We start from the raw sequence: 26,436 nt of genomic DNA on the forward strand, positions 1-26,436 counted from the left end.
TCAACCCCTCATTTTCTAGATAAGAAAATGATGCCTTTCCCAAAGTCACACTAAATTCATAGTAGAGCCAAGACTAAAATGCAAAGCAGAAAATTAATTAATCTGGGAGTTGACTTGAGAAAATCCATGGAATCATCATGTGCAGGTTTCATTGATATCGTTAATTCAATTAACATTTATTGAGTACCTACCGCATTCTGGACCCTATACTAAATTCTGGGGTACAGAGAAGAAAAATATATATTCATTATTTTTGAAAACAATGGAAGTCACATATCCACTCATTCATATTTATAAGAAATACTAGTTGAGCAATTGATGTGAGCAAAGCACTATACTTTACACATAAGCACTTTATATCTTAATTAATCCTATGAAGGTAGGCACACTATTATTATTCCTATTTGATAGGTGAAGGAACTGAGGCTTAGGGAGCTTAAAGAATTTTTTTTTCCAAGGCCTAATAGCTAGGATTTCAAACCAGGGAGTCAAATTTGAATACTCATGCTCTAGTCTGCTCTAGTGAATGGAGATAAACTCCTAAACAAAGAAGATTCCCAAAATATTACTACCAAACGTCAAATCTGCCTGGGACATGAGCAACCCAAGAGCTGAAGATGGAGTCCACAGCACCTGAGAATGGTGTGCTCTTGAGTGACAGGTATAAAGAAGGTATGATAGAAATTCATGAACAGAGCTGCTGGAATGCACTGTCCACTGTCCAGGCAGTATCATACCTCTTTGATTTTTTTTTTTAAATTTTTTAAAAGCACCACTTCTTCTTCTGATGAATCCACAGCAGCCCCAGCCAGGGCGATTGCAGATGGGCCACTAAGAAGGAAAACCAGAAGTGGGAGCTGGTGAGGGGAAAGAGGAGGCTGATGCAGCATGGAGAGATACTTTAGTCTCATTGCTATTGAATCTGTTCGTTACCTTTCAAAGCTGGAACACGCAATCCAATCCATACAGCCTTTTTCCCCCCTTCAACAAATTGCATTTTTTAGAAAAATCAACTGGTGCAGGATTTATTGATCTGCATTGACTGTGAACTTCACAAATTCATACAAAAGAGTTTTCTCATTATAGAGTCATTTAAAGGACTTGTTAGTTCAGAGCATTCATCATAAAGTTCACCTGCAATATTACAAAAAAAGGCATAAAATGTATAAAATTGAGCCCAGGCTACGAAGGTTTTTTTTTTCCTATAAATTGAACTTTTTCAGCATATTCTCTAAATATGCTGAACATTCCCATTTCACAGTCCCTTCAGTTTGGTAGATGAAAATAGGAGGTGTCACCTTGACAAATTTTTTTCCAAGAGGCAGTAAGAGAAATCTCTTCAGGAGTTTTAGCTGGTCAAAACTTGAATCCAGTGCTAGAAGGATCAAAAGCTGATTCCAGGGGAAACCTTGACTTTGCCTACAGGTCCTCCATCCATGTGGAAATGAGGAGGTCTGTCATCAAGGGAGGAATATTTATTGGGGTTCTTGGCCTTCATATGGAATGTCAACTCTACCATCTGTTCCTCTGGCTTCCAAAATATAAAACCCTTTCCTCAACTAAATATGCTGAGCCTTATCATACAATACCAGTCTCATAATTCCTGCAGTCTGGCCCCTGTCAGAAGCCCCTGAGCACTGAGAGAAGATATTCATACTACCAAACACACTTCTAGACGTTTGACCACAGGGTCAAGGAACCACCAGAACACTCACAAACAATCATAGATTTGTCTTGAGTTGCCCTTCACTGATACGACCACAGTTTTTTGGAGGGTCCATATCAGGAAGATTTATTCTACTTTTTGCTGTATTTATCAGAGAAGGGGCACAGGCTCTGTAGTCAGGCTGCCTGAATGTGATTATCAGCTCTACCACTTGTTGATTGTGTGTCCTTGATAAATTATTTCACCTCTCAGGCTTCAGTTTCCCTGTCCTTAAAATGGGGATGATAAAAGCATCCACCACCTAAGGTTGAGAACTGGGATGAGTATATGCATATTGACAGTAGCTCCTGGCCCAATAAGTGGAAGTTATTAGATTTAATTGTGGTTGTAAAAACTCTTGTGTAGGACATGGTATATTAGGCATTTGATGACTCTGATAATGAATCCTCTATGAAAATTTTTTGTAAGAATTCAATCTAAAGAAAATAGAGTATCCATCTAGAATCACAGCTTTCTCACATTGAAAAGCTCTATAATCTAACCCCACTACTATCTTGCCTTTGCAGAAAAGAATGCACACTATATGGGTGATGGACACTCTCATAACTTTGACTCAAACTGTACAAAAGCAATTCATATAAACAAAATGTTTGTACCCCCATAATATTTTGAAATTAAAAAAAAAAATGCCCAGAAAAAAAAGAAAAGCTTAAAAAAGCAACACAAACAAACAAAAAGTGATGACAGCTTATGTTTGATTGACAATGATTAACATGTTTGTTTCAGGTCTTTTTTACCAGGACTTTGATGTCCCATCATAGAATGCTTTAAATTCATTTTGGGAAGAATCTACTGGACTGTAAATTTCTTGGGGGCAGAGTGCCTGCCTTTCTCATTTGTACTCCCCATATCTAGGCATTAGGCACAAAGTAGCTATTCATAAATATGTGTTGATTTGAGTTTTTGAGAGAATTTAAGAAAACAAAAGATACTCAAAAGATAGAGCCTAGAATGTGATTAGTATTAATGTTGTCTGAGGTGCAATTAAATAAATTTTTACTCTCCTCAAAATGATATACCTTTGTGTTTACTGCAATTTAAAACACTTATCTCACTCTATGACTATCTGTTTAATCTGGTAGAACAAGGTACTTGAGAGACTTCCTCTTATTCGTCTTTCTTTTCCTGCACCCAGCCTGGTGGTTAGCATATCTGTGGTGTGGATGGATAAATGGGTAAATGAATATGAGTAATACTTGATTGGAACAGTCCCCAGAATGAAATGAAACTTGCACTTCACATCAAGTGTCATAACCATGACTTAGTGGCTGCAGTTAGGAAGAGTTCAGGCCACTGTTGGTTAACCTAAGAGAAAGATAAAAGAAGAAGGATAGGAAAAAGAGAGCAGGAAGCATTCTCCAACCACATTCATTTAGACAACAAATATTTCTTAAGCACCTGTAATATGCCAAGCACTGTTCTAAACACAGGGAGGGTTACAAGAGTTGATGAAAGAGTCAAAGGATCTGCTCGTACAGAACTTGCATTCCAGCGGAGGAGACAAAATAAACAAGGAAACAACAGTATAAATAAGCTTAGAAAATAAATGCTATGAAGAAAATGAAACTGGATAACATGTCTGTGTATGCAAAGGTGGGAAACCATTAGATAGGATGTCTATAAAGGTCTCCCTCTGGTCGTTAAGTATTTCTTTATTACAATCTTTATATAACTGAGTTATCATTATCTGTTCCTATATTTATCTCAATTGCCCCAACTAAAGTGTGATATATTTTAGTTTCAAGTATAAAACATGACATTTGGTACAAATTAGGCCCTCAATAATTTTTTCCTGGATTAAATTTTTTAAAGGAAGCACTTGCTCTAACTTTGGGAACACAGAAGAAGGAAAAAATAATTTTTGGTTGGAAGGGAAGAGAGGTGGAAATCAGGAAAAGCTTCAGAAAGTGGATAAGGAAAAGCACAGAAGCAGAAAGTTGCATGCCAGATTTGGAAAACGACTGGTAGTTTTGGGGTAGCATGGCAGGGAAGTAACTGGAGGATTAGTCAGTAGAGGCTGGTTGTGGCAAGGTAATGAAAAGCCATCAGTGTCCAGCCAAGATGCTTGGACTTTCTCCCTTAGGCAATGTGGGAGCCATCAGAGATTTTATAACAAGAGAGTCACACAAGGAGGTCTGGAAGGTGGAAAAATCACTCTAGCAGCTGGTAAAGAGATGGAAGGAAGGGGAGAGTCTGCAGGAAGGGGAATCAAGTCAAAAGCAGCTACAATGGTATGATTGAGAAAAGAGGAGAGGCAGGCTGAGCTGGGCCGTGGCAGCATGGACACAGAGATACAACGTGGATTCAAGAGACATCAATGAGATAAAGTCAGCAAGACTTGAGGAGCAACTGCATCTGAAACAATTGCATCTGACTCCAGAAGGAACTGAGAAAGCCAGCCCATTAGTTATCAGCTTGGAGAACTCCACTTGGTTTGTTACACGAGAGATTGATATACACGAAATGTCTTAAGGAAACAGATAGCTTGAGCCAGGAGCAATTCAGTCAACAAATATGGCATCATTTTCCTCTCAGGCTATATGGAAGTCTGGACCAAGAAGCAGCCAAATCCCTTTTTGGGTCAGCCACCAGCATGGACTTTTACTCTCAGTTGGCCGATTTGACATGAAGTCTTGTGTCTAAGGATGTTAGCCATTGAACTGCACAGGCTAACTCTCATCCTCACAAGGAAAGTCTGTGCACAACAGGCGCTTGCAACTTAATATTTTGCATAAAAATTCATGAGGTGCAGTATCCATTTCAGCTATGTTATAAAGTAGTAAAAGGAAGAGAGAGGGAGGAAAAGAAAAAGTTCAGCCCTGCACTCAGATAGGGTTCATTTTGAGTGATGATTGCGAGCCATCCTTGGAAATTACAGATGCTACTTGGTTCACTATTATTTTGCAGCATCTCCAGTAATCTTCCGTGATCATTTATAACAGCATGCCTGATGACTTTCAAAACGTAACGGGAAAGGGTACTTCTGTGAAGCATGTCTACTCAAAGGAAAAATCAATCTTGGCTGCTGAGGGAGTGAACTTTGTACTGCCACGATTAGACAGTTAGAGATTTCAACATACAAAAATAGGAATGGCAGGGGTCCAGTCCTCCAACGTATACGTGTATGCAATGTGTGTCCCAGTTGCTTGAACAGTTTAGGATTTTTCTTCTCATCCAAACAAAACACAACATGTGTGAGAAACCCAAATTGGTACAGTCCAATGGAAAATAATCATGATCTTCATAATAATAACTACTAATGCTTATGTAATGCCTTTACAGTTTGCTAAGTGCTTGTCACACACCTGAGCTGCTAAACCTCAAAAATACCGCTCACTTTCCAACCTTCTTTTCTTCTCTGACAATCATTCCTATTTCCTAGAATGTTCTCCCACAGTATCTGCATGCCTGTCTTTTAAGGGCAAGCCCCAAACCTCCCTCCCTATACCATAGACTCTGGTTATTTTGACTCTTACAAGTGAATAATATCTTATAATATATAAAGATCTCTGAAAGGCAGTGTAGTGTTGTAGAATGTTAGCAATATTTACAATCAGGAGACTTGGGTTCAAGTATTAGTTTCATAATGCATAAGACTAATGACCTGGGTCCATCTTTTAACCTCAAAGCAGGAGTCAAAATGTTATCTATCTTATGTGATTTTTATATAGATAAAAACAGATGATCTATGTAATCCTGATTATATAAATGTTAAATATTAGTATTTTACTGTATTTACCTCAGAGGATTATTATGAGGACTAAATAATTTATGTAAAACACTTAGCCTACAATATAGTAAATGCTCAATTAATGAGAATGATTATTACTATTAAAACGTGTTGATTCAACAAACATGAATTAAGCATATATTACGTGTAAGACACTGTAATGATATATCACCTCACTTATCTTCTGAATGATTTATTATAAAGATATAAAAACATTATTGTCATGATGAAACAACATAACATAGTGATTAGGAACACTGGCTCTGGACTCATATCATCTAAGATCTAAGTCTAATTCTAATTCTTTATAGCTGTGTGACCTTGGGCAACTTGCTTAACGTGTCTGTGTCTCAGTTTTCTTATCTATAAAAGGAGGAAAATAATAAGTCCTAAATAAAGTGTTATCATAAAGATTAAGTAAATCCATGGAAAGAACCCAAAACAATGTTTGACACATAGAAATAGCTCAATAAGTGTTATGTATTATTAAAATCTTTTAGTGTAACTACCTCATAAATAAATATTTTTTCTTATGAATCAAGAAAAAAAATGTGGTAGTACAGAATGAAATCAAATATTCATTCTTTGGATCCATCCTTTTGCTTCTAAGACACCACTTTGTTTCCATTCTTGTTTCCCAGCGTACACTCCAGACTAGCCAGAGTCAACTTTCTAAGGCATCAGGCTGATCATGTTAAAACTGGCAAAGAATCCTTAACATGCTTTATGAGGCTTTCTATTACCTGGCCCCACCTGCCTCTGCCTCTGCCTCTTCTACAACTCATCTCAGCCAGTCCTCCAGCCCATCCTGGTTGCAGAGCCACAGAGATGACTTAGGAGAGATTAACCCATCCCCTCCAGTAACGTCCAGGAGCCACACACTCCTATTGTTAATGTGGATAATGGATAGTTTATCAATTTTATATCAAGGTGCTATGCAAATTCAGCTTCCATGCAAGTTCCCTTGTTCTTTCTTCCAACCAGAATGCTGCCCCCAAAGCTCTCCTAGCCTATGTAGACATTCTGAAGTCATCATGCTTAACTGCCTGCCCACTCAAAACAAGCCATTTCCTTTCAGACCTCCCTATCATTTGTCCAAAAGATTTTATTTCCCTGATGTTACACACCCACTCTACCCTGAAGGTCTATAAAATACTCATCTCTGTGTTAAATAAGAGAAATTAAATAAGTAGCCAGATTTTTGAACCCTCCCCAAAAAGCTTAGGGTTCTACAAGAAGAACAACAATAATGATGATAATGGTACAGTGCATCAATTACTTCATTGTAATCTTGCAATAATTCTGTATGTTAAATATTTTCATCTCCACTTTATAGATGGAGAAACCAAATCTTGGAGAAGGTACATAACATGCCCAAAGTCATAACGTGGGAAATGAAGGATTTGAATCCATATCTGACTGTGTTCAGAATATGTTATAATAGTATCAGTTTCAGTAATAATTTCTACATCTCTGAAATACAGTTTCTGGTCTTAAGGAATTCACAGTCTAGACACATAGGATAAACACCAACATGTGAGCAATAACATTTCGGGACTCTCTGAATGTATCTTTTAGCCTCCAGCCCCTTTCTTTTTAAGAAATATGAGCTTTATTTCTAAGGCTACACTCAATGACATTTGCCCCAAAGATGAGTCACACATACCCTCTCCCCACCAAGCTATCCTGTACATTACTTCCAAACAGATCACCTTAGCACACCATTTCAATTGTGATAAAGTTGGGGAGATAGATTTGGGCAAAGTAGTGAAGGACCTTGAGAATTCAATTTTTTAAATTCTCTTTGTATTCTGTGGGGTCCTATTGCATTGAAAGTTTCTGAGCACAAAAACCATATACACACAGCAGGGTTTCAGAATATAAATCTAGCAGCAGTATAAAGACATAAGTTAGGCAGGAAGACAAACTTAGAGGAAATACTGTGTTGTGACAAAAAACAAAAAACTAGAGAATTGGTAATAGAAGTGGAAAGAATGGAGAAATTTAAAAGGAAAAATGTAACGGCTGTTGTAAATGTCTAGATAGTAGTAGGAAAAGCAAAGGTGGAAACAAAAATTGACTTCAAGACTAGGGGAAAGAATGTGAATTGCACTCTTTTCCTAAGGTGATGGGAAGACAGCTGATTGGTGTGTCCGGACATAACTGAAGTCATGACTTAGGAAACAGAAGTATACATGGGCCAGTGGGTACCAGTTGAGAGCAAGAGTGTGTGAGATTTCTAGGGAAGACAGCGAGAGAATTCAAAGATGGATCTTAGGGCTAAAGCCTTAAAAAGAGTTAGTCATGCAGTCAATAAATGTCTGTTGACCACCAACTATGTACCAGGCACTATTAAAGGTTGGGAGAGATCTAGCAGTGAGCAAATTTCCAGTCCTCCTGCAGCACACAATAAAGTAGAGTCTGAGAAGGAGTAGCAAGAGAGGTAGAGAGAAAGCCAGGATGCTGTAACAATTGGGAATTCAATAAAAAGTTTTAAAAACAAAATGGTGGTCAACCACATTGACTTACAGTCTGAGTTTCTTATCAGGAACTAAGAAAAATAAAACCATGCATGCTCAAGGTGTAACAATGCAAAAAAAAATCATCCCTGGAGTCCATATTTGGAATATTAGAACTGTTCATCAGAAAGGTTGAGAGTGGTTGAAAAAAACAAATCAGGTCTCTGAAACCTCTTTAGGATGGCTAATTATAGGTATATCAAGTCATTGTTTTTGACCATGCAAAACATTGTTTTTGGTCCCCAAAGTGGGTTAGGGCATTAGCCAGAAGGGAAGAGAAGACAGAGGCTGAGGAAATCTAAAATGTGGTTTATCTCAAGCAGTTTTTAAAGAGAAATGTGTGTATTTTAACAGGAATTTAATCTATATGTTCCAGATACTTTCACATTCCACAAAATAAGAGCTCTTTGATGTCCAGAGATCTTTCCAATTCCTTTTATGAGACTTGTTAAACCATATCACTTCCAAATTGGTGTTTTACCCAGTAAACAAGCTTACACGCCAGCAAACCAGAGTTTGGGTCAAAGAAGCAAAGACACGACCCTCAGTGAACATGTAAAACATAAAAATGATTTCCTTGTTTGACTTACGTGGTCCATATGTAAGAAGACACGAATCCATTAAGCACACAACCAGACTATAAAGCAAGTGCACAGTTTTTAAGTTCATCTGCTGTAGTGGGGAGAGGCAGTACAAGACGAGAGCTTGGAGAAAACATGCTTGATGAGGACATGTGAAGCAATCACAGGGTGAATGATTTTTAAGAAATGTGAGGCAAAAATAATTTTAGTTATTACTCAGCCCAGAAATTGTTTTATCCATGGAAAGCTAATAAAGACCCTCCCATCACAACAATGCAGAAAGAAGGCATTTTTGTAATAGGAATTTAACAAAGCAAGTTTTCCTGAAAAAATATTCTGCCTCTAGCATTTTCATGGATTTGTGCAACAGCAAATAAGAACAGAAATCACTGGAGAAATAGAAATACAAGAAGAAATCTTTACAATATAGATTGAACTTAAGCAATTTCATTCATAAGGATTAAAAACTGTGAAATCAGTGCTGAGAACCTGCCAAGCAGCTTCCTTTTCTCCATTGCAATCAGAATGGAGTTCTTGATGCAGTTGCAAGATTGGCTCAGCCATCTACAGCATGCATGTGGCAAGAGGCATTGGTGATGTATTATTCTGCATTACAATTTATGTTGTTTTCTCTAGAACACTTTTCTCTTTCTATAAGATGCTAGATGTTACTAAGCTCTCTCATTGGTCATTTCTGGGATTTTATATAAAAAAGAAATATTTGTTACTTTTAATGTCCTGCTGCCATCTACAGAGAATGAGCTCTGACAAATGGAGGACCCGTTGCTTGCCAAAACTGGTACCTAAATATCAAAGACCCAGGACAAAGCCAAACCGCTTAGGGTAAGAGAATAGAATCTGAGGGTGAGAGAAGATCTGGAAAAGGGAAGAAAGGAGTCAGTGAAACTGGGGAAAAGGTGGGCTGGAAGAAACCTCTTTGATAATAAGAACAGAAAGACTTGAGTGAGTAGACATAGCTTAGATTTTACCTGAGTCACCTGCTGTGCACAATTCAGCGTGACCTTGTGATTCTATTTAAAGTAGAATCTGACAAAGGAGAATTTTCTGTCAAAACGGGCAGGGAGCCAATGAAGAACCAGGCTATGGGACTGGGTTGGCTGGCATTTGGAAAGAACAACTTGTCCCTCCACCACATGTTCTTGACTCCATCCACAGCTGTGATGGGGGAAAGATTCAGGTGAATACCAAAAGTAGACATCATGACCCAGAGGGACCTGTCTCTCTGAAAAATGCTGAAACTCCTGTCAGTGACCATGACCTCATCCAGAACATCACCTGTGAGATTTAGTGCCTGACAGAGTTCCTGACACATAGTAATAAGTATTGAAAGAAAGAATGAACCATGGAAGTAATCAGTCTGATGTGAAGCGACAAGGGACAATGGGGTCCACAGAGAATTAGATCTGCAAGCACCACAGAACAGGGTGAGGATAATGAGAAAGCATCCACTGCCTTGCTTCTCAAAGTGTGGCCAATGCCCAGCATCAGTATTAGCTGGGAGCTTGTCAGAGATGGAGAACCTCAGGCTCCACTCCAGTCCCCTGAATCTGAATTTGCATTTTGATGAGGTTCCCAAGTGATCAGCAGGCCCATGGAAAGTTTGAGAAACACTGATCTAGACCCCAACTAAGGCAGGTAACACTAACACCACGCCTGACTAAGAGGGTCGTCATCATCATAGTGAGGAAGGATTGGTATTATCCTCAGACCACCCTGTGGGGATGCCTGGACATCACTTGTGTCTATCATTCTGAAAAGTCAATTCTGTCTGCCACAAGAAGTCTCCTTTTGTCTTCATAAATTCCCAAGTAAAGAAGAGCTTATTTGGATACTGTTGTAAGATAGATGATATAGGTATGGATATATAGCTGGATATAAGTTACTTCCCTCCCCATCCTTTGGACTCAATATATATTTGCAGTGGTCAGATCAGCATCCTAGGAAAGAATACATATGCCTACTTACAATATGCCAGATGTTTTGCAAACATTATCTCTTTTAACAGTGATAACAGTAACAATAACAATAAGAGCTAACAGGTGCTGAGTGCTCACAGGTACAGCTCTCTTTTTTTTGTACATTTGGTTTGTATGTTTGATCCTCTTAAGAGCCCTATGGTATAGATTCTATTTGTACACTCATTTAATCCTTCAACATTGTTACATGAGTATTTTTATGCCTGCGTTACAGGTATAGATATACAAGCAAACAGAGCAAATAAACCATAAGCAGCTCTTCCTGTGTCCAATGCCTACACTCTGTCCATTACATCATGTGGCCCAGTGGTAACCAACGTGGATGCAACGTATGCATCTCTCTTTGAGTAATGGTACCTATGTTGGGCCTGTTGCTGGTGGGTGGGCCACACCCAAAGCAGAAGCCCCCAACACTCTGAAATCAGATTCATTATTGCTTGAAGTTGTTTTACATGTCAGTGGACAAGGAACAGAAGCCACATCTAAATAATTTTGTCTCAAGATGACAGAAGCAGAAAGTGGGCTATGCTCACTCCTCCAGGGTTTGGGCTACTTGGTTCAACATCATCTGCACAGGGGACAACCTCACCCACTGTCTCTGGGTCCTATTAACACAACTTAGGTACTAGTTCCTTCCTCTCCCTCCCTGTAATGTGTATACAGAGGCCAGGGATTATCCCTCTAAGGCCAGGGAATATCATTTCTAAGAATGAATCTTCTTTTAGCTTCATCTTTGTCCCAGGCCAATTGCTCAGGTCCTGGCAGTGCAGCAGAGTAGGAGTAGCTGCTCCTGGAGTCTCGGAAGGTCAGAAGGAAAAAGCCTTGCAAGAGATCCCAGAGATAAGCAGGGTCCTGCAGCCCCGTGCCAGCTTCCTTCACTGCTCCATTTCCTGTTTGCCTGGCTATGAAATCGGGTCCATTCACCTTAGCTGAAAGCAGTGCTAGGTACCTCAGCCAGGGAAGAGCCTAGTAATTACTAAATAAGGAAATGGGTTTTTTAATCCAAACCTCATTGTTATATATTCTTTGCTTCAGAGGCCTTGATTCTTTAAGGGACCACATCACTCTGCAAGGGAGTCACGCAAACCACCCCTCAGACAATTCTGCAAGCCGGCACCAACCCCCCTCTTGTACAATCACTAGTTTCAGTAAAAGTTTTATTAAAGAAAAAAAATAACAATGGGTGTTTATTGGTTTCCTAGGGATGTATAACAAAATACCAAAAACTGGGAGGCTTAAAACAAGATAAATGCATTGTCTCACAGTTCTGGAGGCTAGCAGTCCAAAGGGAGGGCCTCTGCAGGGGCGGGGGGCCATGCTCCCTCTGAAACCTGCAGGGGAAATCTTTCCTTTCTTCTTCCTGGCTTCTATTGGTTCTCTGGCAATCCTTGGAACTCCTTGCCTGCTCCAGTGTCTGCTTTCTCTGTTTTTGTGCATCTCTGTCTACACATTGTTCTTATAAGGACTCTAGCCATATAGGATCAGGGGCCTACCCTACTCCAATATGACCTCATCTTAACTGATTACATCTGGGAAAAACACTATTTTCAAATAAGGTCACATTCTAAGGTGCTGGAGATTAGGACTTCAACAAATCTTTTTTTGGGGGGAAGGGGATACACAACTTAATTCATGACAGCGTGGATACGAGTTACCATGGAATGAAACAATTTGCCATCACAAACTCCCCAGCACCCTCAAAACCACACTGCCCCACATCAATTATAGTCCTCAGACTAGTTTCAGTTCACAGACTCCGTAGTTACTCTCCAGCCCAATGATGGAAGGCAGGATGATGGAAGGAGTAGGAAAAGCTCAAATTTTGGAGTCAGAACAACCTGAATTCTAGTGCCAGATCCAATATTTTACATAATGGACATTTAAGGCATGTCAATTCACTCCTCTGAAACTTTGTTTCCTCATCCATAAATGTGAATAGTAATTAATTGAAGCAGACATTGTAGGTACCTCTCTTGTGTTCCCCTAAGTTCTCCACCTGCTGATGTTAGCATGTTTTTGCCTAAGAATTTGTCTGAAGGACGCACTCTGCTCACCACGGTAAGACACAAATACCAGAGAATCAACACATCTAGATTTTAGTTCTCAACCAATAAGTGATGGGAATTGGTATATATTAACAAAATACTGCAGCTCCATCACACCTTGGCTGGGGTACCTATTAGGTGCCCATTCTACATTAGCTCCCAGAGGTGCCAGCAGAACTAAGCTACAGTTGCCCACAATGTTAACTCTCTTGATAACACACCATTAATTGGCTACTTTGCCTTCCCTGCTCACTATTTCTCCATTAGTGTCTCCAAATAAACTACAGTTGACCCTTGAACAATGTGGGGGTTGGAGCAGTTGAAAACCCAGGTATAGCTTTTGACTCCCCAAAAGCTTAACCACTAACAGCCTACTGTTGACTTGAAGCCTTACCGATAACAAAAAGTCTATTAACACATATTTTTTAATGTTATATGTATTATATACTGTATTCTTACAATAAAGCAAGCTGGAGGAAAGAAAATGTTATTAATAAAATTGCAAGAAAAAGGAAATATATTTACTATTTATGAAGTCTAAGTAGATCACCTTGAAAGTCTTCATCCTCATCATCTGCATGCTGAGCAGGCAGAGGAGGAAGGGTCGGTCCTGCTGTCTCAGGATGGCAGGGGCAGAAGAGGTGGAGGGAGGAGAAGGGGAGGCAGGAAAAAAGTTACAATTGGTGTAACTTTTGTTGAAAAAATCCAGGTATAAGTGACCCACACAATTCAAACCCATGTTGCTCAAGGGCCAACTGTACTTGCATCTGAATCCTTCTCTCAGGACTGCCTCTAGGAAAACCAAACCAAGACAATAAAATTGACTTTGCAGAATTATTTTGAGGATTATAAATTATATGTAGAAGGCACCCAGTAAATGGTTTCTATTTAAATAAACAAAAAATCTTTTTACTTAAGAAGAATTATATTTGTGAAGCACAGTGATACAACAAGCTTCTGCCTGCTACTAGAAGTATACTCTTTCTTAGTTCATACAGTAATGTAATTAAACCTCTTTTCAATGAGGGTTAAACTGAACTTTTTTTCCAGAAAAAAAATGAGATAAAGGAAAAAGAAGGAGGGGAGGGAGTGATCTTCCTCCTCGTTCAAATTCTGACTTCATCACTTACTGATAGTGTGATCTTAGGCAGGTTTCTGAAGCTCATATCAACTACCATGAAAAGTTGTAAGTGGTGGAATTGTGAATTCTTGGGAAAGAGACATAGTATCTCTAAGCCTTGATTTCTTCATCTGCCTTGTTCAAGGTCATGCAGGTATTATGGGATGGAGCCAGCAATTGAACCCAGGCAGTCTGAATCTAAAGCCTACACATTTAACCACTACATTGTACTGCTTCCCTCATATGAAGTGCATTTAATCACCCAGCTAGGACCTACATTTAAATCTTTCAAACATAAAATTTTAAGGAATAAGATGCTTTTGCATGGAAGTTAATGTGCTTTCTGAGGTTTCCATAGCAACAAAAATCTAAAATCACCTCTGGTGGTATTACTTACAAAAGAAGAGAGACGTTCCTGCTGACCCTTTATCAAAGAATTTGTTGCGGCAGGTCAAGTCCAGCCACACAGAAGGGAATTGTGCAATGGATTCTCAAAGATGCGATTGCTCCATTGACTGTCGGAGGTCTCCATTAATACAATCAACAAACATTTTTGCATATTATATGCTAGACCAAAGAAATTAAAATATTATTGTTACTTTTCTCAAGAAAATCAATGTCCAGTGAGAAAGCTACCTATACGACAAATGCTGAGACACCAGGTAATGCGATTGATGATATATGAGTGCCAAGCATAAAATGCAATGGGAGCAAAAGAAAGTAAAAACACAATAGGCTAGAGAATCAAAGGAAACCTCCCCAAGAGGTAAAAACCAAGTAGGTATTCTCCAGATGGAGGGAAAACCATTCAGTAACAAACTCCCTATTGAGTTTTCCTTCTTCCCTATCTCACAATCCCCATTTCCTCATTTGAGCTTCCTGGGAGCACCTCCTGAATAAACCACTGCACTCAAGGACTGGTCTCAGAGTCTGCTTTCAGGGAAACCCAGAGTAAGACAACAACAAGCAGGTTGAGTCCCTCAGTTCCTTGGGGACATACTTTATTTAACTCAAGTTGATGGGCCCTTCAGGATCCATTAAAACAAGTTTGTCTGCATTATAGGTTTGAGGGTAAAAATCACCAACGGAGTGAGGGACTACCCAATAATGGTCCCTGACTAATTCTAGTGGTCTTCCCTCCTTCTTCTAGGAGCTAACCTTCACTGAGTTTGAAGTGATAGCAACTAAGCAGAAGCACATGCAAAAGCAAAGCTCAAGAGCATGTCTTCTACATTCCTCAGTGTCCCTCTGTAAGGATCCGTGGGATGCACTTCTTCATTTCTATAGACTGAGTTACATGTCACTGTGGTCCCTCTGCTATCATCCCAGGGGGCCATGGGGGACAATCATTCACTGCATTTGCAGTGGAAATGTTGCTAAAAGCATAGCTCGCCATACCTTCCATAGGGTTCTCTACACTAGAAATGTCTTCCAAAATTGCGTTAGGAAAAGTTTTGCTTCCCACAAACAAGTGAAATACTTTTCTAGTTGAGTTCTAAGATCCACGATCCTGATTATATCTTCTTTTTCACTTTTACCACCACAAGCCCAGGGTCAAATATGAGATTCACCTGCAGTCAAAATCCTTTGACTCCCACAGTAACTCACCTTATGTTCTTTCTGTCACCAAACTGCATGCTTTACTTCTTTTTATTTTTCTGTTCTCATTCTGATTCCTTATTTTTATTTTATAATGTTTTATTTTAAGGGATCTTACAGCCAACTGCCTCAAATCTTTTGTGCAATCTAGTCCAGAAAAGTTTTGAGCATCTGCAAATGGCAACACAATATTCTGTGGGAGGGATAGGACAGTGAACAAGACTGACATGGTCCCTAGCACCACACAGCATACTTTCAGAAGGAATGAGGTGGAGAATAAAATGAAATATTATTTACTTGTTAAATAAGTAATAAATAAACATATTATGCGGTACATTGCTTGTAGAACAAAATGTGCTCACCCAAGGGACACATTTTTTTTTTCTAACAGAGAGAAGCCAAAAGACTTACTAGGTTTTCATTTTTGTCTTTATTATTAGGACACTTGGACTGTGTTTAATGCTCAATTCCAGTAATTTATCTCAGGATCCTAGTACAATTACCTTTTCATTTTCTCCCAAATTGTGTCTGATTTTTTTTTCATTTTTTTCTAAATTGTATCCAGTTTTATATAGTTTAACCTTGTAGTACATCATAAATCACTTTCTGCAAGGGTCAGAATACATATCTTAATAAATGAGTGCTTTACCGGAAGCCCAGAAATTTTGGCTCCTATGTTGTATAGTGTTTTCCTTATGAAACAAAACAATTCCTTTTAGTAACAAGGATCTGATAACCTGCAAACCAGAGCCCAGGTTATCATGAGTAAATGCTGCCTTGAGGTGAGAGGTAATGAAAAACAGGATAAGATGACAGCATCTCTTTCCTTCCTTATACATGCAAAGTATAGTAGCCCCTCATGGAGAGTAAATAATTCAAGTCTGGAACCCATACCTTGAGCATACTCAGATGAAAAAGGAAAGCAACTAGAAAGGTGAAAAGGTTCAAAACCATACCTTGGAAGGAAGTGATGAACATTTACCTTGGAGAAGAGAACACTCAAAAGAGAAATTCAGTCTTTAAATATTTGACAAGACAATAGATTTGTCACACATGGCCTCAGTGGACCCAAGGAGGAACAAGGAGTAGAAGCTTCAGCTATGAACAAGGAAGAACTTTCTGATCGATGAGTATCATGGAACTACACCCGCCGGGGAATCACAGCTCGCCATGACTCAGACTGAATCCACGGCTGGTTTTTTGTTCCTTGCAACAAGATCCAGGAAACCAGTCTGTTTTCTTTTCCTCTTTAAGGCTGCTTTGGAAGGCAATGAGCTTCACATCATTGAAGGTACTCAAGCAAAAGCTGGACAAGCACTGAGTAGGAATGTTGCTGACATTTCAGGTTTTTCCCAGGTGTCTCTCAAAACTCTGGGATCTGAGAATCCGAGTGTCAAGAGCAGGAAAGCAAGCTCCTCTCGGGAGTCTCAGTCTTCGATCAGAGTGGGACGTGTTGCCTCTCTGCTCACACTCTGCAGAAGCCTTCCCAATTTTCTAAAGTACATCCCCCCCATTCCAACACATTTCTCACACGAGGTGGAACAGATGCTGGGGTAACGCTGGCTAAAAATAAAAGCAAGAGGAGAAGGAAAAAAAACCTATTTTACAATAAATATCTCAGCAAAAATTTTATATCCTGAATGGATTCAGTAGCAAAAGAGCAGCTGCTGCCTCTGTTGTGGTTCTTCCTCCTCTCACTTTTATAACTTGATTAATATGCCAATCAGATATTTGTAATCAGGAGCAGGGGACATTAACCTCGTAAAGCATGTAAAATATATCTTATCTGAATAAAGAAGGAACTAGTGTGTGAATTGGTCTCTTTGCTCTTTTTTTAATTTCTAATTGCTTTGAGAATCCAGCCCGTCAAAAAGGAGCAGAAATCCCCCCCATCTGTCAGCCCTCCAGGCCCCTGAAGTAACACACTGGCACCTTCACCCTTACACCACTGGGCTAGACAGCAGCACCCCAAGGATGTCCACTGTGCTAGAGGACAGTGGCACCCACTGAGGCTGTCACAAAGGACCCTAACCCTGAGATGGGCCTTGATCCTTTCTGCCTTTCTCCAACCATTCAAATCAGAAAATGAGACGTTGGAAAAGCCGGCCACACCAATTGCTAGACATTAATGAGCTAGGCAATCATTATAGGGCCTTTGGGCATTCACATAACAAACAGTAAGAAAGCACTGTTAGGTACAAGACAGTGTGAAAAACATAAAGATAATGAGGTGTGGTAGCCATTTTCCAGAAACTTCGAATCTAGAGAAGAAGATATGTTCTGCACACTTCAAATAAAAAACAAAACGAAAAGCGATAAATGCAACAGAAGCACTACAGTTAAAATGAAGAGGAGCTCAGAGCAAGGAAATAATATTTCCATATTGTGGATGAGATTTAAAAATGGGAAGTGCATGTTGCAAGAAGGTGCCATGGGTCAGGTCTTGGAAAATGAGTAAGATTTGGGTAGCTGCAGCCAGGAGGAAGGTGGTGGTAAATAGTGAGAGAGGAAAGCGGAGGACAGAGGAAGGGGAAATCACCAACAAGACAAGGGTGGGGAAGCACAGAGCGTGTGCTCTGATTGTTAATTAAGTGAACCAGTTTGCCTGAGGCACACGGTAGAGGGGTAAAAACAGAACTTCCAGCAATGACTTTCTGTGATTCCATGACTGGCGTTAAACCCCATAGTTATTACTCTATCCTGTTGGCTAATCAATGCTGCTCATTTCTGAATAGCTTCCCAACCTTGCCAAAAAAAAGAAAAAATAGAGTGGTCCTAAGGTCAGCTCTCCTCTGTAGATCCTGCAGCATCCCACCCCACTTAAACCTCTATTATGTGAAATTTGTAGTCTCCTTTGAAATAGTATACCAAAAAAATACAGTCATGCATCAGTTAACAATGGGGATATGTTCGGAGAAACGTGTTGTTAGGTGACTCCATCATTGTGCAAACGTCATAGAATGTACTTACACAGATCTAGATGGTATAGCCTACTACACACCTGGGCTATATGGTATAGTGGGCTTCTCCTAGGCTACAGACCTCTACAGCATGTTACTGTACTAAAAACTGTAGGCAATTGTAACACAACGGTAAGTGTTTGTATAGCTAAACAAAGAAAAGGTATAGCTAAAATGCAGTCTTATAATCTTATAGGACCACTGTTGTATATGCATCATTGATGGAAACATCGTTATTCAGCACATGACTGTATATGTATGCATGTGCATAACAGAAATGTGTGTGCGAGAACCATGTTTGGCCAAATGTTGACAATTGTTGGATTTAGGTGATGGATATATGTATGTTCATTATTCTAGTCTTTCTGCTCTTTTTTAATTATGAAAAATTTTTTAAATAAAATTTTAAAACGGTAAAAAAAATCCTGAGTTACTAGGCTAAGAATCATCTGAGGCTCTCATCTTCAGCACTGTCTAGCCAGGTTCTCTCAAGTCTGAACTTGCACATATACCCACCCCATGTCCATGCCGTGCCCAGATTGGGGAGTTGCAGGGACCCTTAGTCACATCCCTGTGATGCCCATGGTGCAATTGCAGAGTTAATAGGCAACAAAATATAATCATGTGTGGGACGTGAAAAGAGCAGAGCAGTTTGCCATTTGTTCATTTTCACAAGTTGTAGGCGCTTTCAATGGCAAAAATATTCATGGGGTTAAGAAATCAACTTGTTTGGTAAACTGCAATTAGCATGAACTAGGTCTCCTCAGCTTCTGGAAAAGGGATAAATATAGATGTCGATATTTTCTGTGGGAAGACAGAGCCCTGAGCTTCTATTTTAGAATCTCAGGAAAAAAGTGCCTTTGTAAGGGGCATCCCAGCCAGGAAGGAAGGCCTTGGCTCCAGGCCCGCTGTGAAGACAGTGGGGATGTGCTGCTTGTTTTGGTCTGTTCTCTCAAGAGTTCAGGGTGCAGAAACATGCCCTCTGTGGTCCCTGAAGGAACTCTGCTAGAGAGGCAGAAAGCAGGGAGATTAGCCATGGATCCTGTGAGCCAGACAGCCCAGGACTGATTCCTGCTCTGCTGATCACCAGTTGTGTAACTCTGGCTGAACACAGCCTAACTCTGTCTGTGCCTCAGTTTCCTCATCTGTAAAATGGAAATGATGATAAACATATGGAAAGCACTTACAGAGGGATCTGGCACATAGTAAGTAGTACATATGTATTAGCTGTTGTTATTCTTTCATCTTTTAAAAAATTAAAAGGGAAATTAAATTAATATAATCTTAACTTGTCTGCAGACTTTACTTGGATTTCACAAGTTTCCCTACTACTATTTTTTTTTCTGGTCCAAGATCCAATTCAGGATCCCACGTTGCATTAAGTTGTAATGTCTCCTTAGGTCCCTCCAATTTGGGACTGTCCCTCAGTCTTTGTCTTTCATAACCTTGACACTTTTAAAGAGGACTAGCAGCAGAATGTCCCTCATTTTCAGTTTATTCCATGTTTTTGATGATTATGTTGATGTTTTGATCATATGATGTTTGATGTTATGATGATTATTTTGAGCAAGAAAATCACAGAAGTGATGCTGTGCCCTTCTCAGTGCATCACGTCAGGAGGTACATGAATCCAATTCATCTTATTATTGGTGATGTTCACTTTTACTACTAGATTGAGGTGGTGGCTGCCAGTTTTATCCACTTGGAGAGCTACTATTTTTTTCCTTTGTAATTAATAAGTATCTTTGTAATTAATGAATATCTTATAAGACCATGCAAATGTTCTGTTTCTCATCACGCTCTTGCCAACTGCTTTTAACATCTATCAATGATTCCTCCTTCCACAACTATTAATGTGGTGTTTGCCTAATGATCATCTACTTTCAGCATTCCTACCACATTTATTAGCTGAATTTCACTTTAACAAAGAGCTATCCTTTCTCTCTCCTATTTATTTATTCAATTATTTCCATAAATGTGACTCATGAATATTTATTTTATTCTATGGGCTAAAATCCATTGTTTTATATATCTGTTGTTCTTATTGTTGTTGCTCAAATCATCCAATATTTAGCCATTGGAGCTAGTCCAAGCTGTCCCTTGTGCCACTTTAATATTAATAATTACATTGTGATTAAGTCAGATATTAACATTAGGGGAAACAGAGTGAAGAGTATATAGGAACTCTCTATACTGTCTTTTGCAAATTTTCTGTAAGTCTAAAATCATTCCAAAATCAAAAAGCTTCTTAAAAGTTAAAAAAAGACTTGAAAGGAGCATGAAGATATCTCCTGGTAAGTTCTATCTTTAGCTGGGTGCAGGTCACATGGTGTGGTCTATTTGTGAAAATCCACCAAGCTGTATATTTGTGATTTGCATAGTTTTCTGTGTGTTTGTTGTGCTTTGGTAAAACATTTCTAAAAGTAGGTAATAGAACTTTACAAATATTGTTTGAGGAGAATTTAGCTGTAAAATATATGGTAACAGGAAATCACATGCAGGAATTCCTATAGAAGGACCTGCTGTTAAGTTCCAAATCATCCTCACTAACCACTGAGGAAATACTCAGCCAGGAGTAGCTTAGGTCAGAGTTCCCATCTGAGTCTTACTCAGACCCCTGCTTCCTCTGCCACTGTGTTCTGTGTAATCTTCTGGGTCATTTGCATTTCCCAAGGTGAGCTATGTTGGTTCCATCTAGCTGGCCACTTCCTCGGACCAGAGCTGAAATATTAACGATCAGGTCTCACTCTATTTGCAATTCCCTGATGCTCTACCTCTGTATTAGGCTGCACAGACAGCCTGCCTCGTACTGCACTGTCTTCAGAAAACATGCATCGATTGCTCTAGTTATTGACAATATTTATTGATAATTTCAATTGCTCCTTCATCTATGTTGCCACATGCCTCTATTAAAATATGAATTATATTATTCCTGTGGATTATGAACTCCTCAAAAGGAGGAACTGAGCCTTCCTAATGTCTGTGTCTTTGGTACCTTATCTGGGCCTCTCCCTACAGAAACTAACTTCCTCAGGGTGGACAAACTAGAGGGCCGGGGACAGAGGGTTAACAAGATGATAGTCACAATCTTTTATAACCTAATACTGAAAGTGACATACTGTCGTTTTTGTTATATTCCAAAGATTAGAAGCAAGTCACTAACACTATTTCATACTCAAGAAGAGAGGGACACACAGGGTGTGAGTACTGAAGCAAGGATCACTGGGACCACACCAGAAGATGCACGTCACAAATGAGACCAAGAGAAGATGATAAAGTATATGTAGCTTTAAAAATCTTTTCTAGAAACTGTTGGTTGCTCTGCTTATTCATGTGTATTGGCATTTATGTGCACCTAAATATGACTTATTGTTTACTTCTGATAGAAGTAGGTAGGGAATGTTTCGGTGGTTCAGGGTGATTGTATGCCACATAATAAATTTCACAAAAAATTGTTTCTGTGAATTCCCTCCTTGTTATGTGACATCCTCTCTCAGCTGCCCATGTTTCATATGTTAATTATTAATAATCATGTCAACAAAAATAATAACATAAGTTATAACTCAAACTCACAATCTATGTGTTTTAGTATATTTCTCTACTCCTCTGCTCTCTCACTCTTAGATGAAGGCCATTTTTCCCTACCCTGCCTTCACCAAAGAACAATAAAAATGAAAAACAAAACCTGATCTAAATATAAGACAGAAATTGTGTGCGTGTATTTATACTTCTAAAGACTATACTTGCCTGAGGATGGAGAAAGATGGATGAGAGAGCAGACGACAGACTGAAATTAGAGGGAAAGAGTGGACGGAGCCCAGTGTCAGGGAGAAGGAGAATCTGTCAATTTGAGGGCCAGGTGAGGCTCAACATCAATTTATTTCCAGGTATGGACACTCCAGTGTCCATCATCCAAGATACTTGTCAGCTCTCCAGATAAATAACAGAAACCTTGGACACCTTGCATGGGGGTGGGGGCTTGCTCCCTCACCAAAGCGGAACCAAATCAAACCAGCTGAGGATTAACTCCTATGAGCTGAGGTAGCAATGAAAATGTTGCCTGTTTTTAGAATTATAACAGCACCAACAGTAGTGACTACCATTTACAAAGCATTTTCTTACCTGTGCTATCTGGATAGGATTATTTCTCACTCGTACGCAGTTGGGTTGGTGACTCTCCTCCTTCTTGTGGCCATGCCATCTGGAACACAGGGCACCCCAGGTCAGCACAGTAGGAGAAAAGAGAGATAGAGGAAGTATCATGATTCTTCATGGCCTTGACCCAAAGGGATCAACATCAGTTCTGCTCACATTTCATTGTCCAAAACTAGTCATGTGTTCAGAACCTAACAGCAAGGCAAGTGTTGTGTGTAGAAGGAGACATGGATATTTGATGAGCACTAACTCCTCACCCTACGTGATCCTCGGGGCATCAGTGAGGCTCCGAGAGTTTAAAAAATGTGTCCAAGTTCATACATTAATGAGTGATTTTACGCCTAATGATTTTTCCTATGTTCTGCACTTATTTATATCTCAAATTCTCTTTGATTCGGATTACCTTCTTTCTGTCTCACTAACCTCTACCCTTCAAAAAACCAAAATGCTGGTCAACTCCATAGGTAATGTCATTCTTATCCCAGCTCACACAAGCAGTTGTTAGAAACCATTCTTGTGAGTGCAAAGGAAGTCATATTATGGTCTAAATACGGTACTATTCATTACAGATAGTAAAGAGCATTCAGAGCTGGAGACCCCAGTCAGTGTAAGAAATAAAGATATCCAAGGTTTCAAAGGGAAGGAAACATTTTTTTCCATGAAAAATTTTTAAAGCATTTTCCTGACCCATCAATCACAATGACACAGGCTTTAATTATTCAAAAAGAAATTTTATTTCTGGAATCAAAGATTTGGCTCTTTCTTCACAAGGTAAAAGTTTTGAGACATCCGCTTTGTTGAGTGCTCTGTAAGATTTTCTATGACCTTATTAGAATTTAACATTCTCTGAGATACATTGGTGCCCATGCCTCAGCATAGGAAGGCTCTGGCAATCTATTTTCCAGTGAGACCATCCTAAACCACAAATTGGATCAGGTCACTCCTCTGTTCAAAAAAATCTTCCTTGTTTTCCTTGGTGGATGCTTTTTAGCAACTACTCAACCACCATTCTTTCCCCTTCTTCATGGTTAGCCAAACCCTGATTCTTTTCAAGCATTAAACAGATCTGATGCTTTAAGGAACAGTACATTCCTCCCAAACTCCAGGATACAATTCACGATGCTCTCTGTGTCAATTGTCCCCAATCAGATGCTTACTTTTCCAGCCAGCTGAGAATGAACATGTGACATAGCCTTGATCAGGGATATGTAAGGGGAAATCTAGAAAATGTCTAGAAAAATTAAGCAAACTCAGGAGAAAGCTATCTAGCAGGACCTGTTCCCCTTTCTCCCTCTCCCTTGAGTGTGGTTCTGTAGGAGGTGATATTTAAAGCTGCATTATCCTTATTGCAACCTATAGCAGAGACCACTAGCCAATCAGCAAACTTACTTTCTCTTCTTCTTAAGCTTACTGAAACTCTTCACTTTCCATTTTCCCTTGCAGTTAGGTATAATCGAATTCTAGTCAAGAGAAGATGGGGGAAAGGACTATACAAGTCTCCCAGGGCTAGCACAGAAAAAGCTCTCATGCACAATCCACATTCTTTCCCCTCCCAGCTTGATGGAAGTCTTGGAAATCTTGGAAGATATATTGAAGGTGGTGGAAAAGAAGATGAAAACCACTTGAAGATAAGCCACTTACTTATCAGGAAAACTGTTTCAATTTTTAAAGAAGCAAGGTACAAACTTTTGCTGTATTAGCCACTTAGAATTGAGGGAGTAATCTATTATAGCAGCTAACATGACATTAACTATATATGACCTTGAGGCAAAAAGAAAACCTAAGAATGGAACACCAGCTTTATGGAGATGCAAAAGAAAGACTAGAGAGTTCCCAAGTCTTTGAAGACATTGTCAAGAGGCTACACCAAACTGTAATAAACTATCACTAAATTGCTTGCTCTGTGTGAAAATGTAATACCTTTATTGCTTAAGCCACTATCTGCTGGAGAAACTGTTACATGCAGCCTAAAACATTCCTAATTGATAAACTATAAGTATCTTAAGGAAAAGAATATTGGCCTTCAAGTTCTTTTTCAATATTACACCAATCTACCCTTTCAGCTTCACCTTTAGACACTATCTACAACTTATAAACTCTTATTCCATACTGAATTCCACCAAGCTTCTTTGATATTGTATATGTTCCTCCCTCTGCTGGGATTGTTCTCCTTGCCCTCTCCAGCAAAGTATTCCTTAAATATTCCAACTCAAACAGCATTTCTTCCTGTATTTTCCCCTGACTCTGGCATACAGAATTAACTTTCTCCTTCAATGAGATTCCACAAAGCTGTGTAAGAACATCTAGTACAGTGCTTAGGAGCTCATGGACCTGCCAGTTCACTCGCCTGCCTTCCTCACTAGACCAAGAGCTTCTCAAAGGCAGAGACTGTAAGTCCTTTACTTCTCCTTACCCAGAGCCTAGTACAGTCCCCAGCACATGGAAAATCCTTGATAAATACTCACAGAATTGAAAAGAAGCATCAAATAAGGAATTGTTGACTTTTTTCAGAATTGACAGGATCCTTTAAGATTAACCTGTCCATCCCCACATTCAAGGATAAAAAAAAAAAAAATGATGCCTGAAATGACCGAGAATTTAGTGTCAGAACTAGTATAAAGCATAAACCTTCTGATTTTCAAGCCACTAAGAAATTTTTCCATTTCCCAGTCTCTAGGCTGAAGCAATTTTTTAGTTTGACCACTTTATTCAACTCTGGTGACATGACCTTCCCCCAGCTCTAGCTTTACCAGTCATAGAAATAATTTTCCATAAATCCTAGTATGAACACCAGGAAGAAGAACGAAATGTCAGAAAGTAAAAAGAATATACCCTAGCTTGGAAATCAATCATCCCCAGGATCACACTAACTTAGCAAATTCTGCTTCATCAAAGACATCCTGACTTGCAGTCCAGGTCCCCCCACACTGGCCTGAAAGACATCCCTGATCGTCAGTGGAATAGCCAGGGCCTGATACCATGCATGACCTTGACAAGTCAAACCCCTCTCCTAGAGGCAGCTAAACTCTGCTCTCTGGCCATCAACCACTGTCTGGTTTCCTATTCCAGACTGAAAAGAACACACATAGACATGACGGTGACACACAATCTGACCACATCATGCCTGAGGAATCCCGCTGCCCCGCCCATCTCAAGTTGGAGCCCTTGGATATTGACCTCAGTTTGGATGCTCTTCCACCTCTCTGATCAGCCTGACACCAAGTCCTAACATGCCAAGTTCATCCAAGATGAGACAGGAGGATGCCAGGACAGTGGCCTGCAAGGGCTTTGACCAGGATCAATATTCATTCATGCATTCATAAAATCAAAAATTTATTGAGCATCTGCTATGTGTTCTTGTCATCAAAGATAACAGTGGTGAGCAAGGAAGATAAGGTCCTTCCCTGTGGGACTTATGTTTTAGAAATGTGTCACATAATTCAGGAAATATTGGGTGCCATGAGAAAAAATAAAGGATAGTCAGGAAAACCCAGGGATGAGACTGGGGCAAGTGTCTACTCTTTAAATAGGGTGGCAAATAAAGGCCTTTCTATTAATAAGAGGATAACACTTGACATAAGGCCTAAAAGAAGTAAAGGAGCAGACCATAAAAATATCTCAAGATGACCATACATTGATGCCTGGGACAGTTACAGTTTACTATCATTTCCTGACACAATTGTTAATAACAACTCATTATACACTCAAAATTATCCCAGTGGGAAAATAAATTATATGAACTTGGCAATAAATTATTCCAGATTGCCCTGAATCTGGTGGAACTGAATTAAAGGCAAAGGAAATAGTAAGTGCAATGCCCTAAAGTGGGAATAGGCTGGAGGGATTAGAAAGAGTGAAAAGGTTGATGTGGGTGGAGTGAAGCAATGGAAAAGGAAAAGGAGTAGGAGATAACCAAAGATGGGGCAAGCAGACCATGCAGGGTTTCTGAGGTCATGGTAGGGAATGTGGATATTTTTCTAAATATCACAGGCAGTCATGGGAGA

This window comes from Lemur catta, chromosome 10 (assembly GCF_020740605.2).
Source record: "Lemur catta isolate mLemCat1 chromosome 10, mLemCat1.pri, whole genome shotgun sequence".
Classification (NCBI taxonomy): domain Eukaryota; kingdom Metazoa; phylum Chordata; class Mammalia; order Primates; family Lemuridae; genus Lemur; species Lemur catta.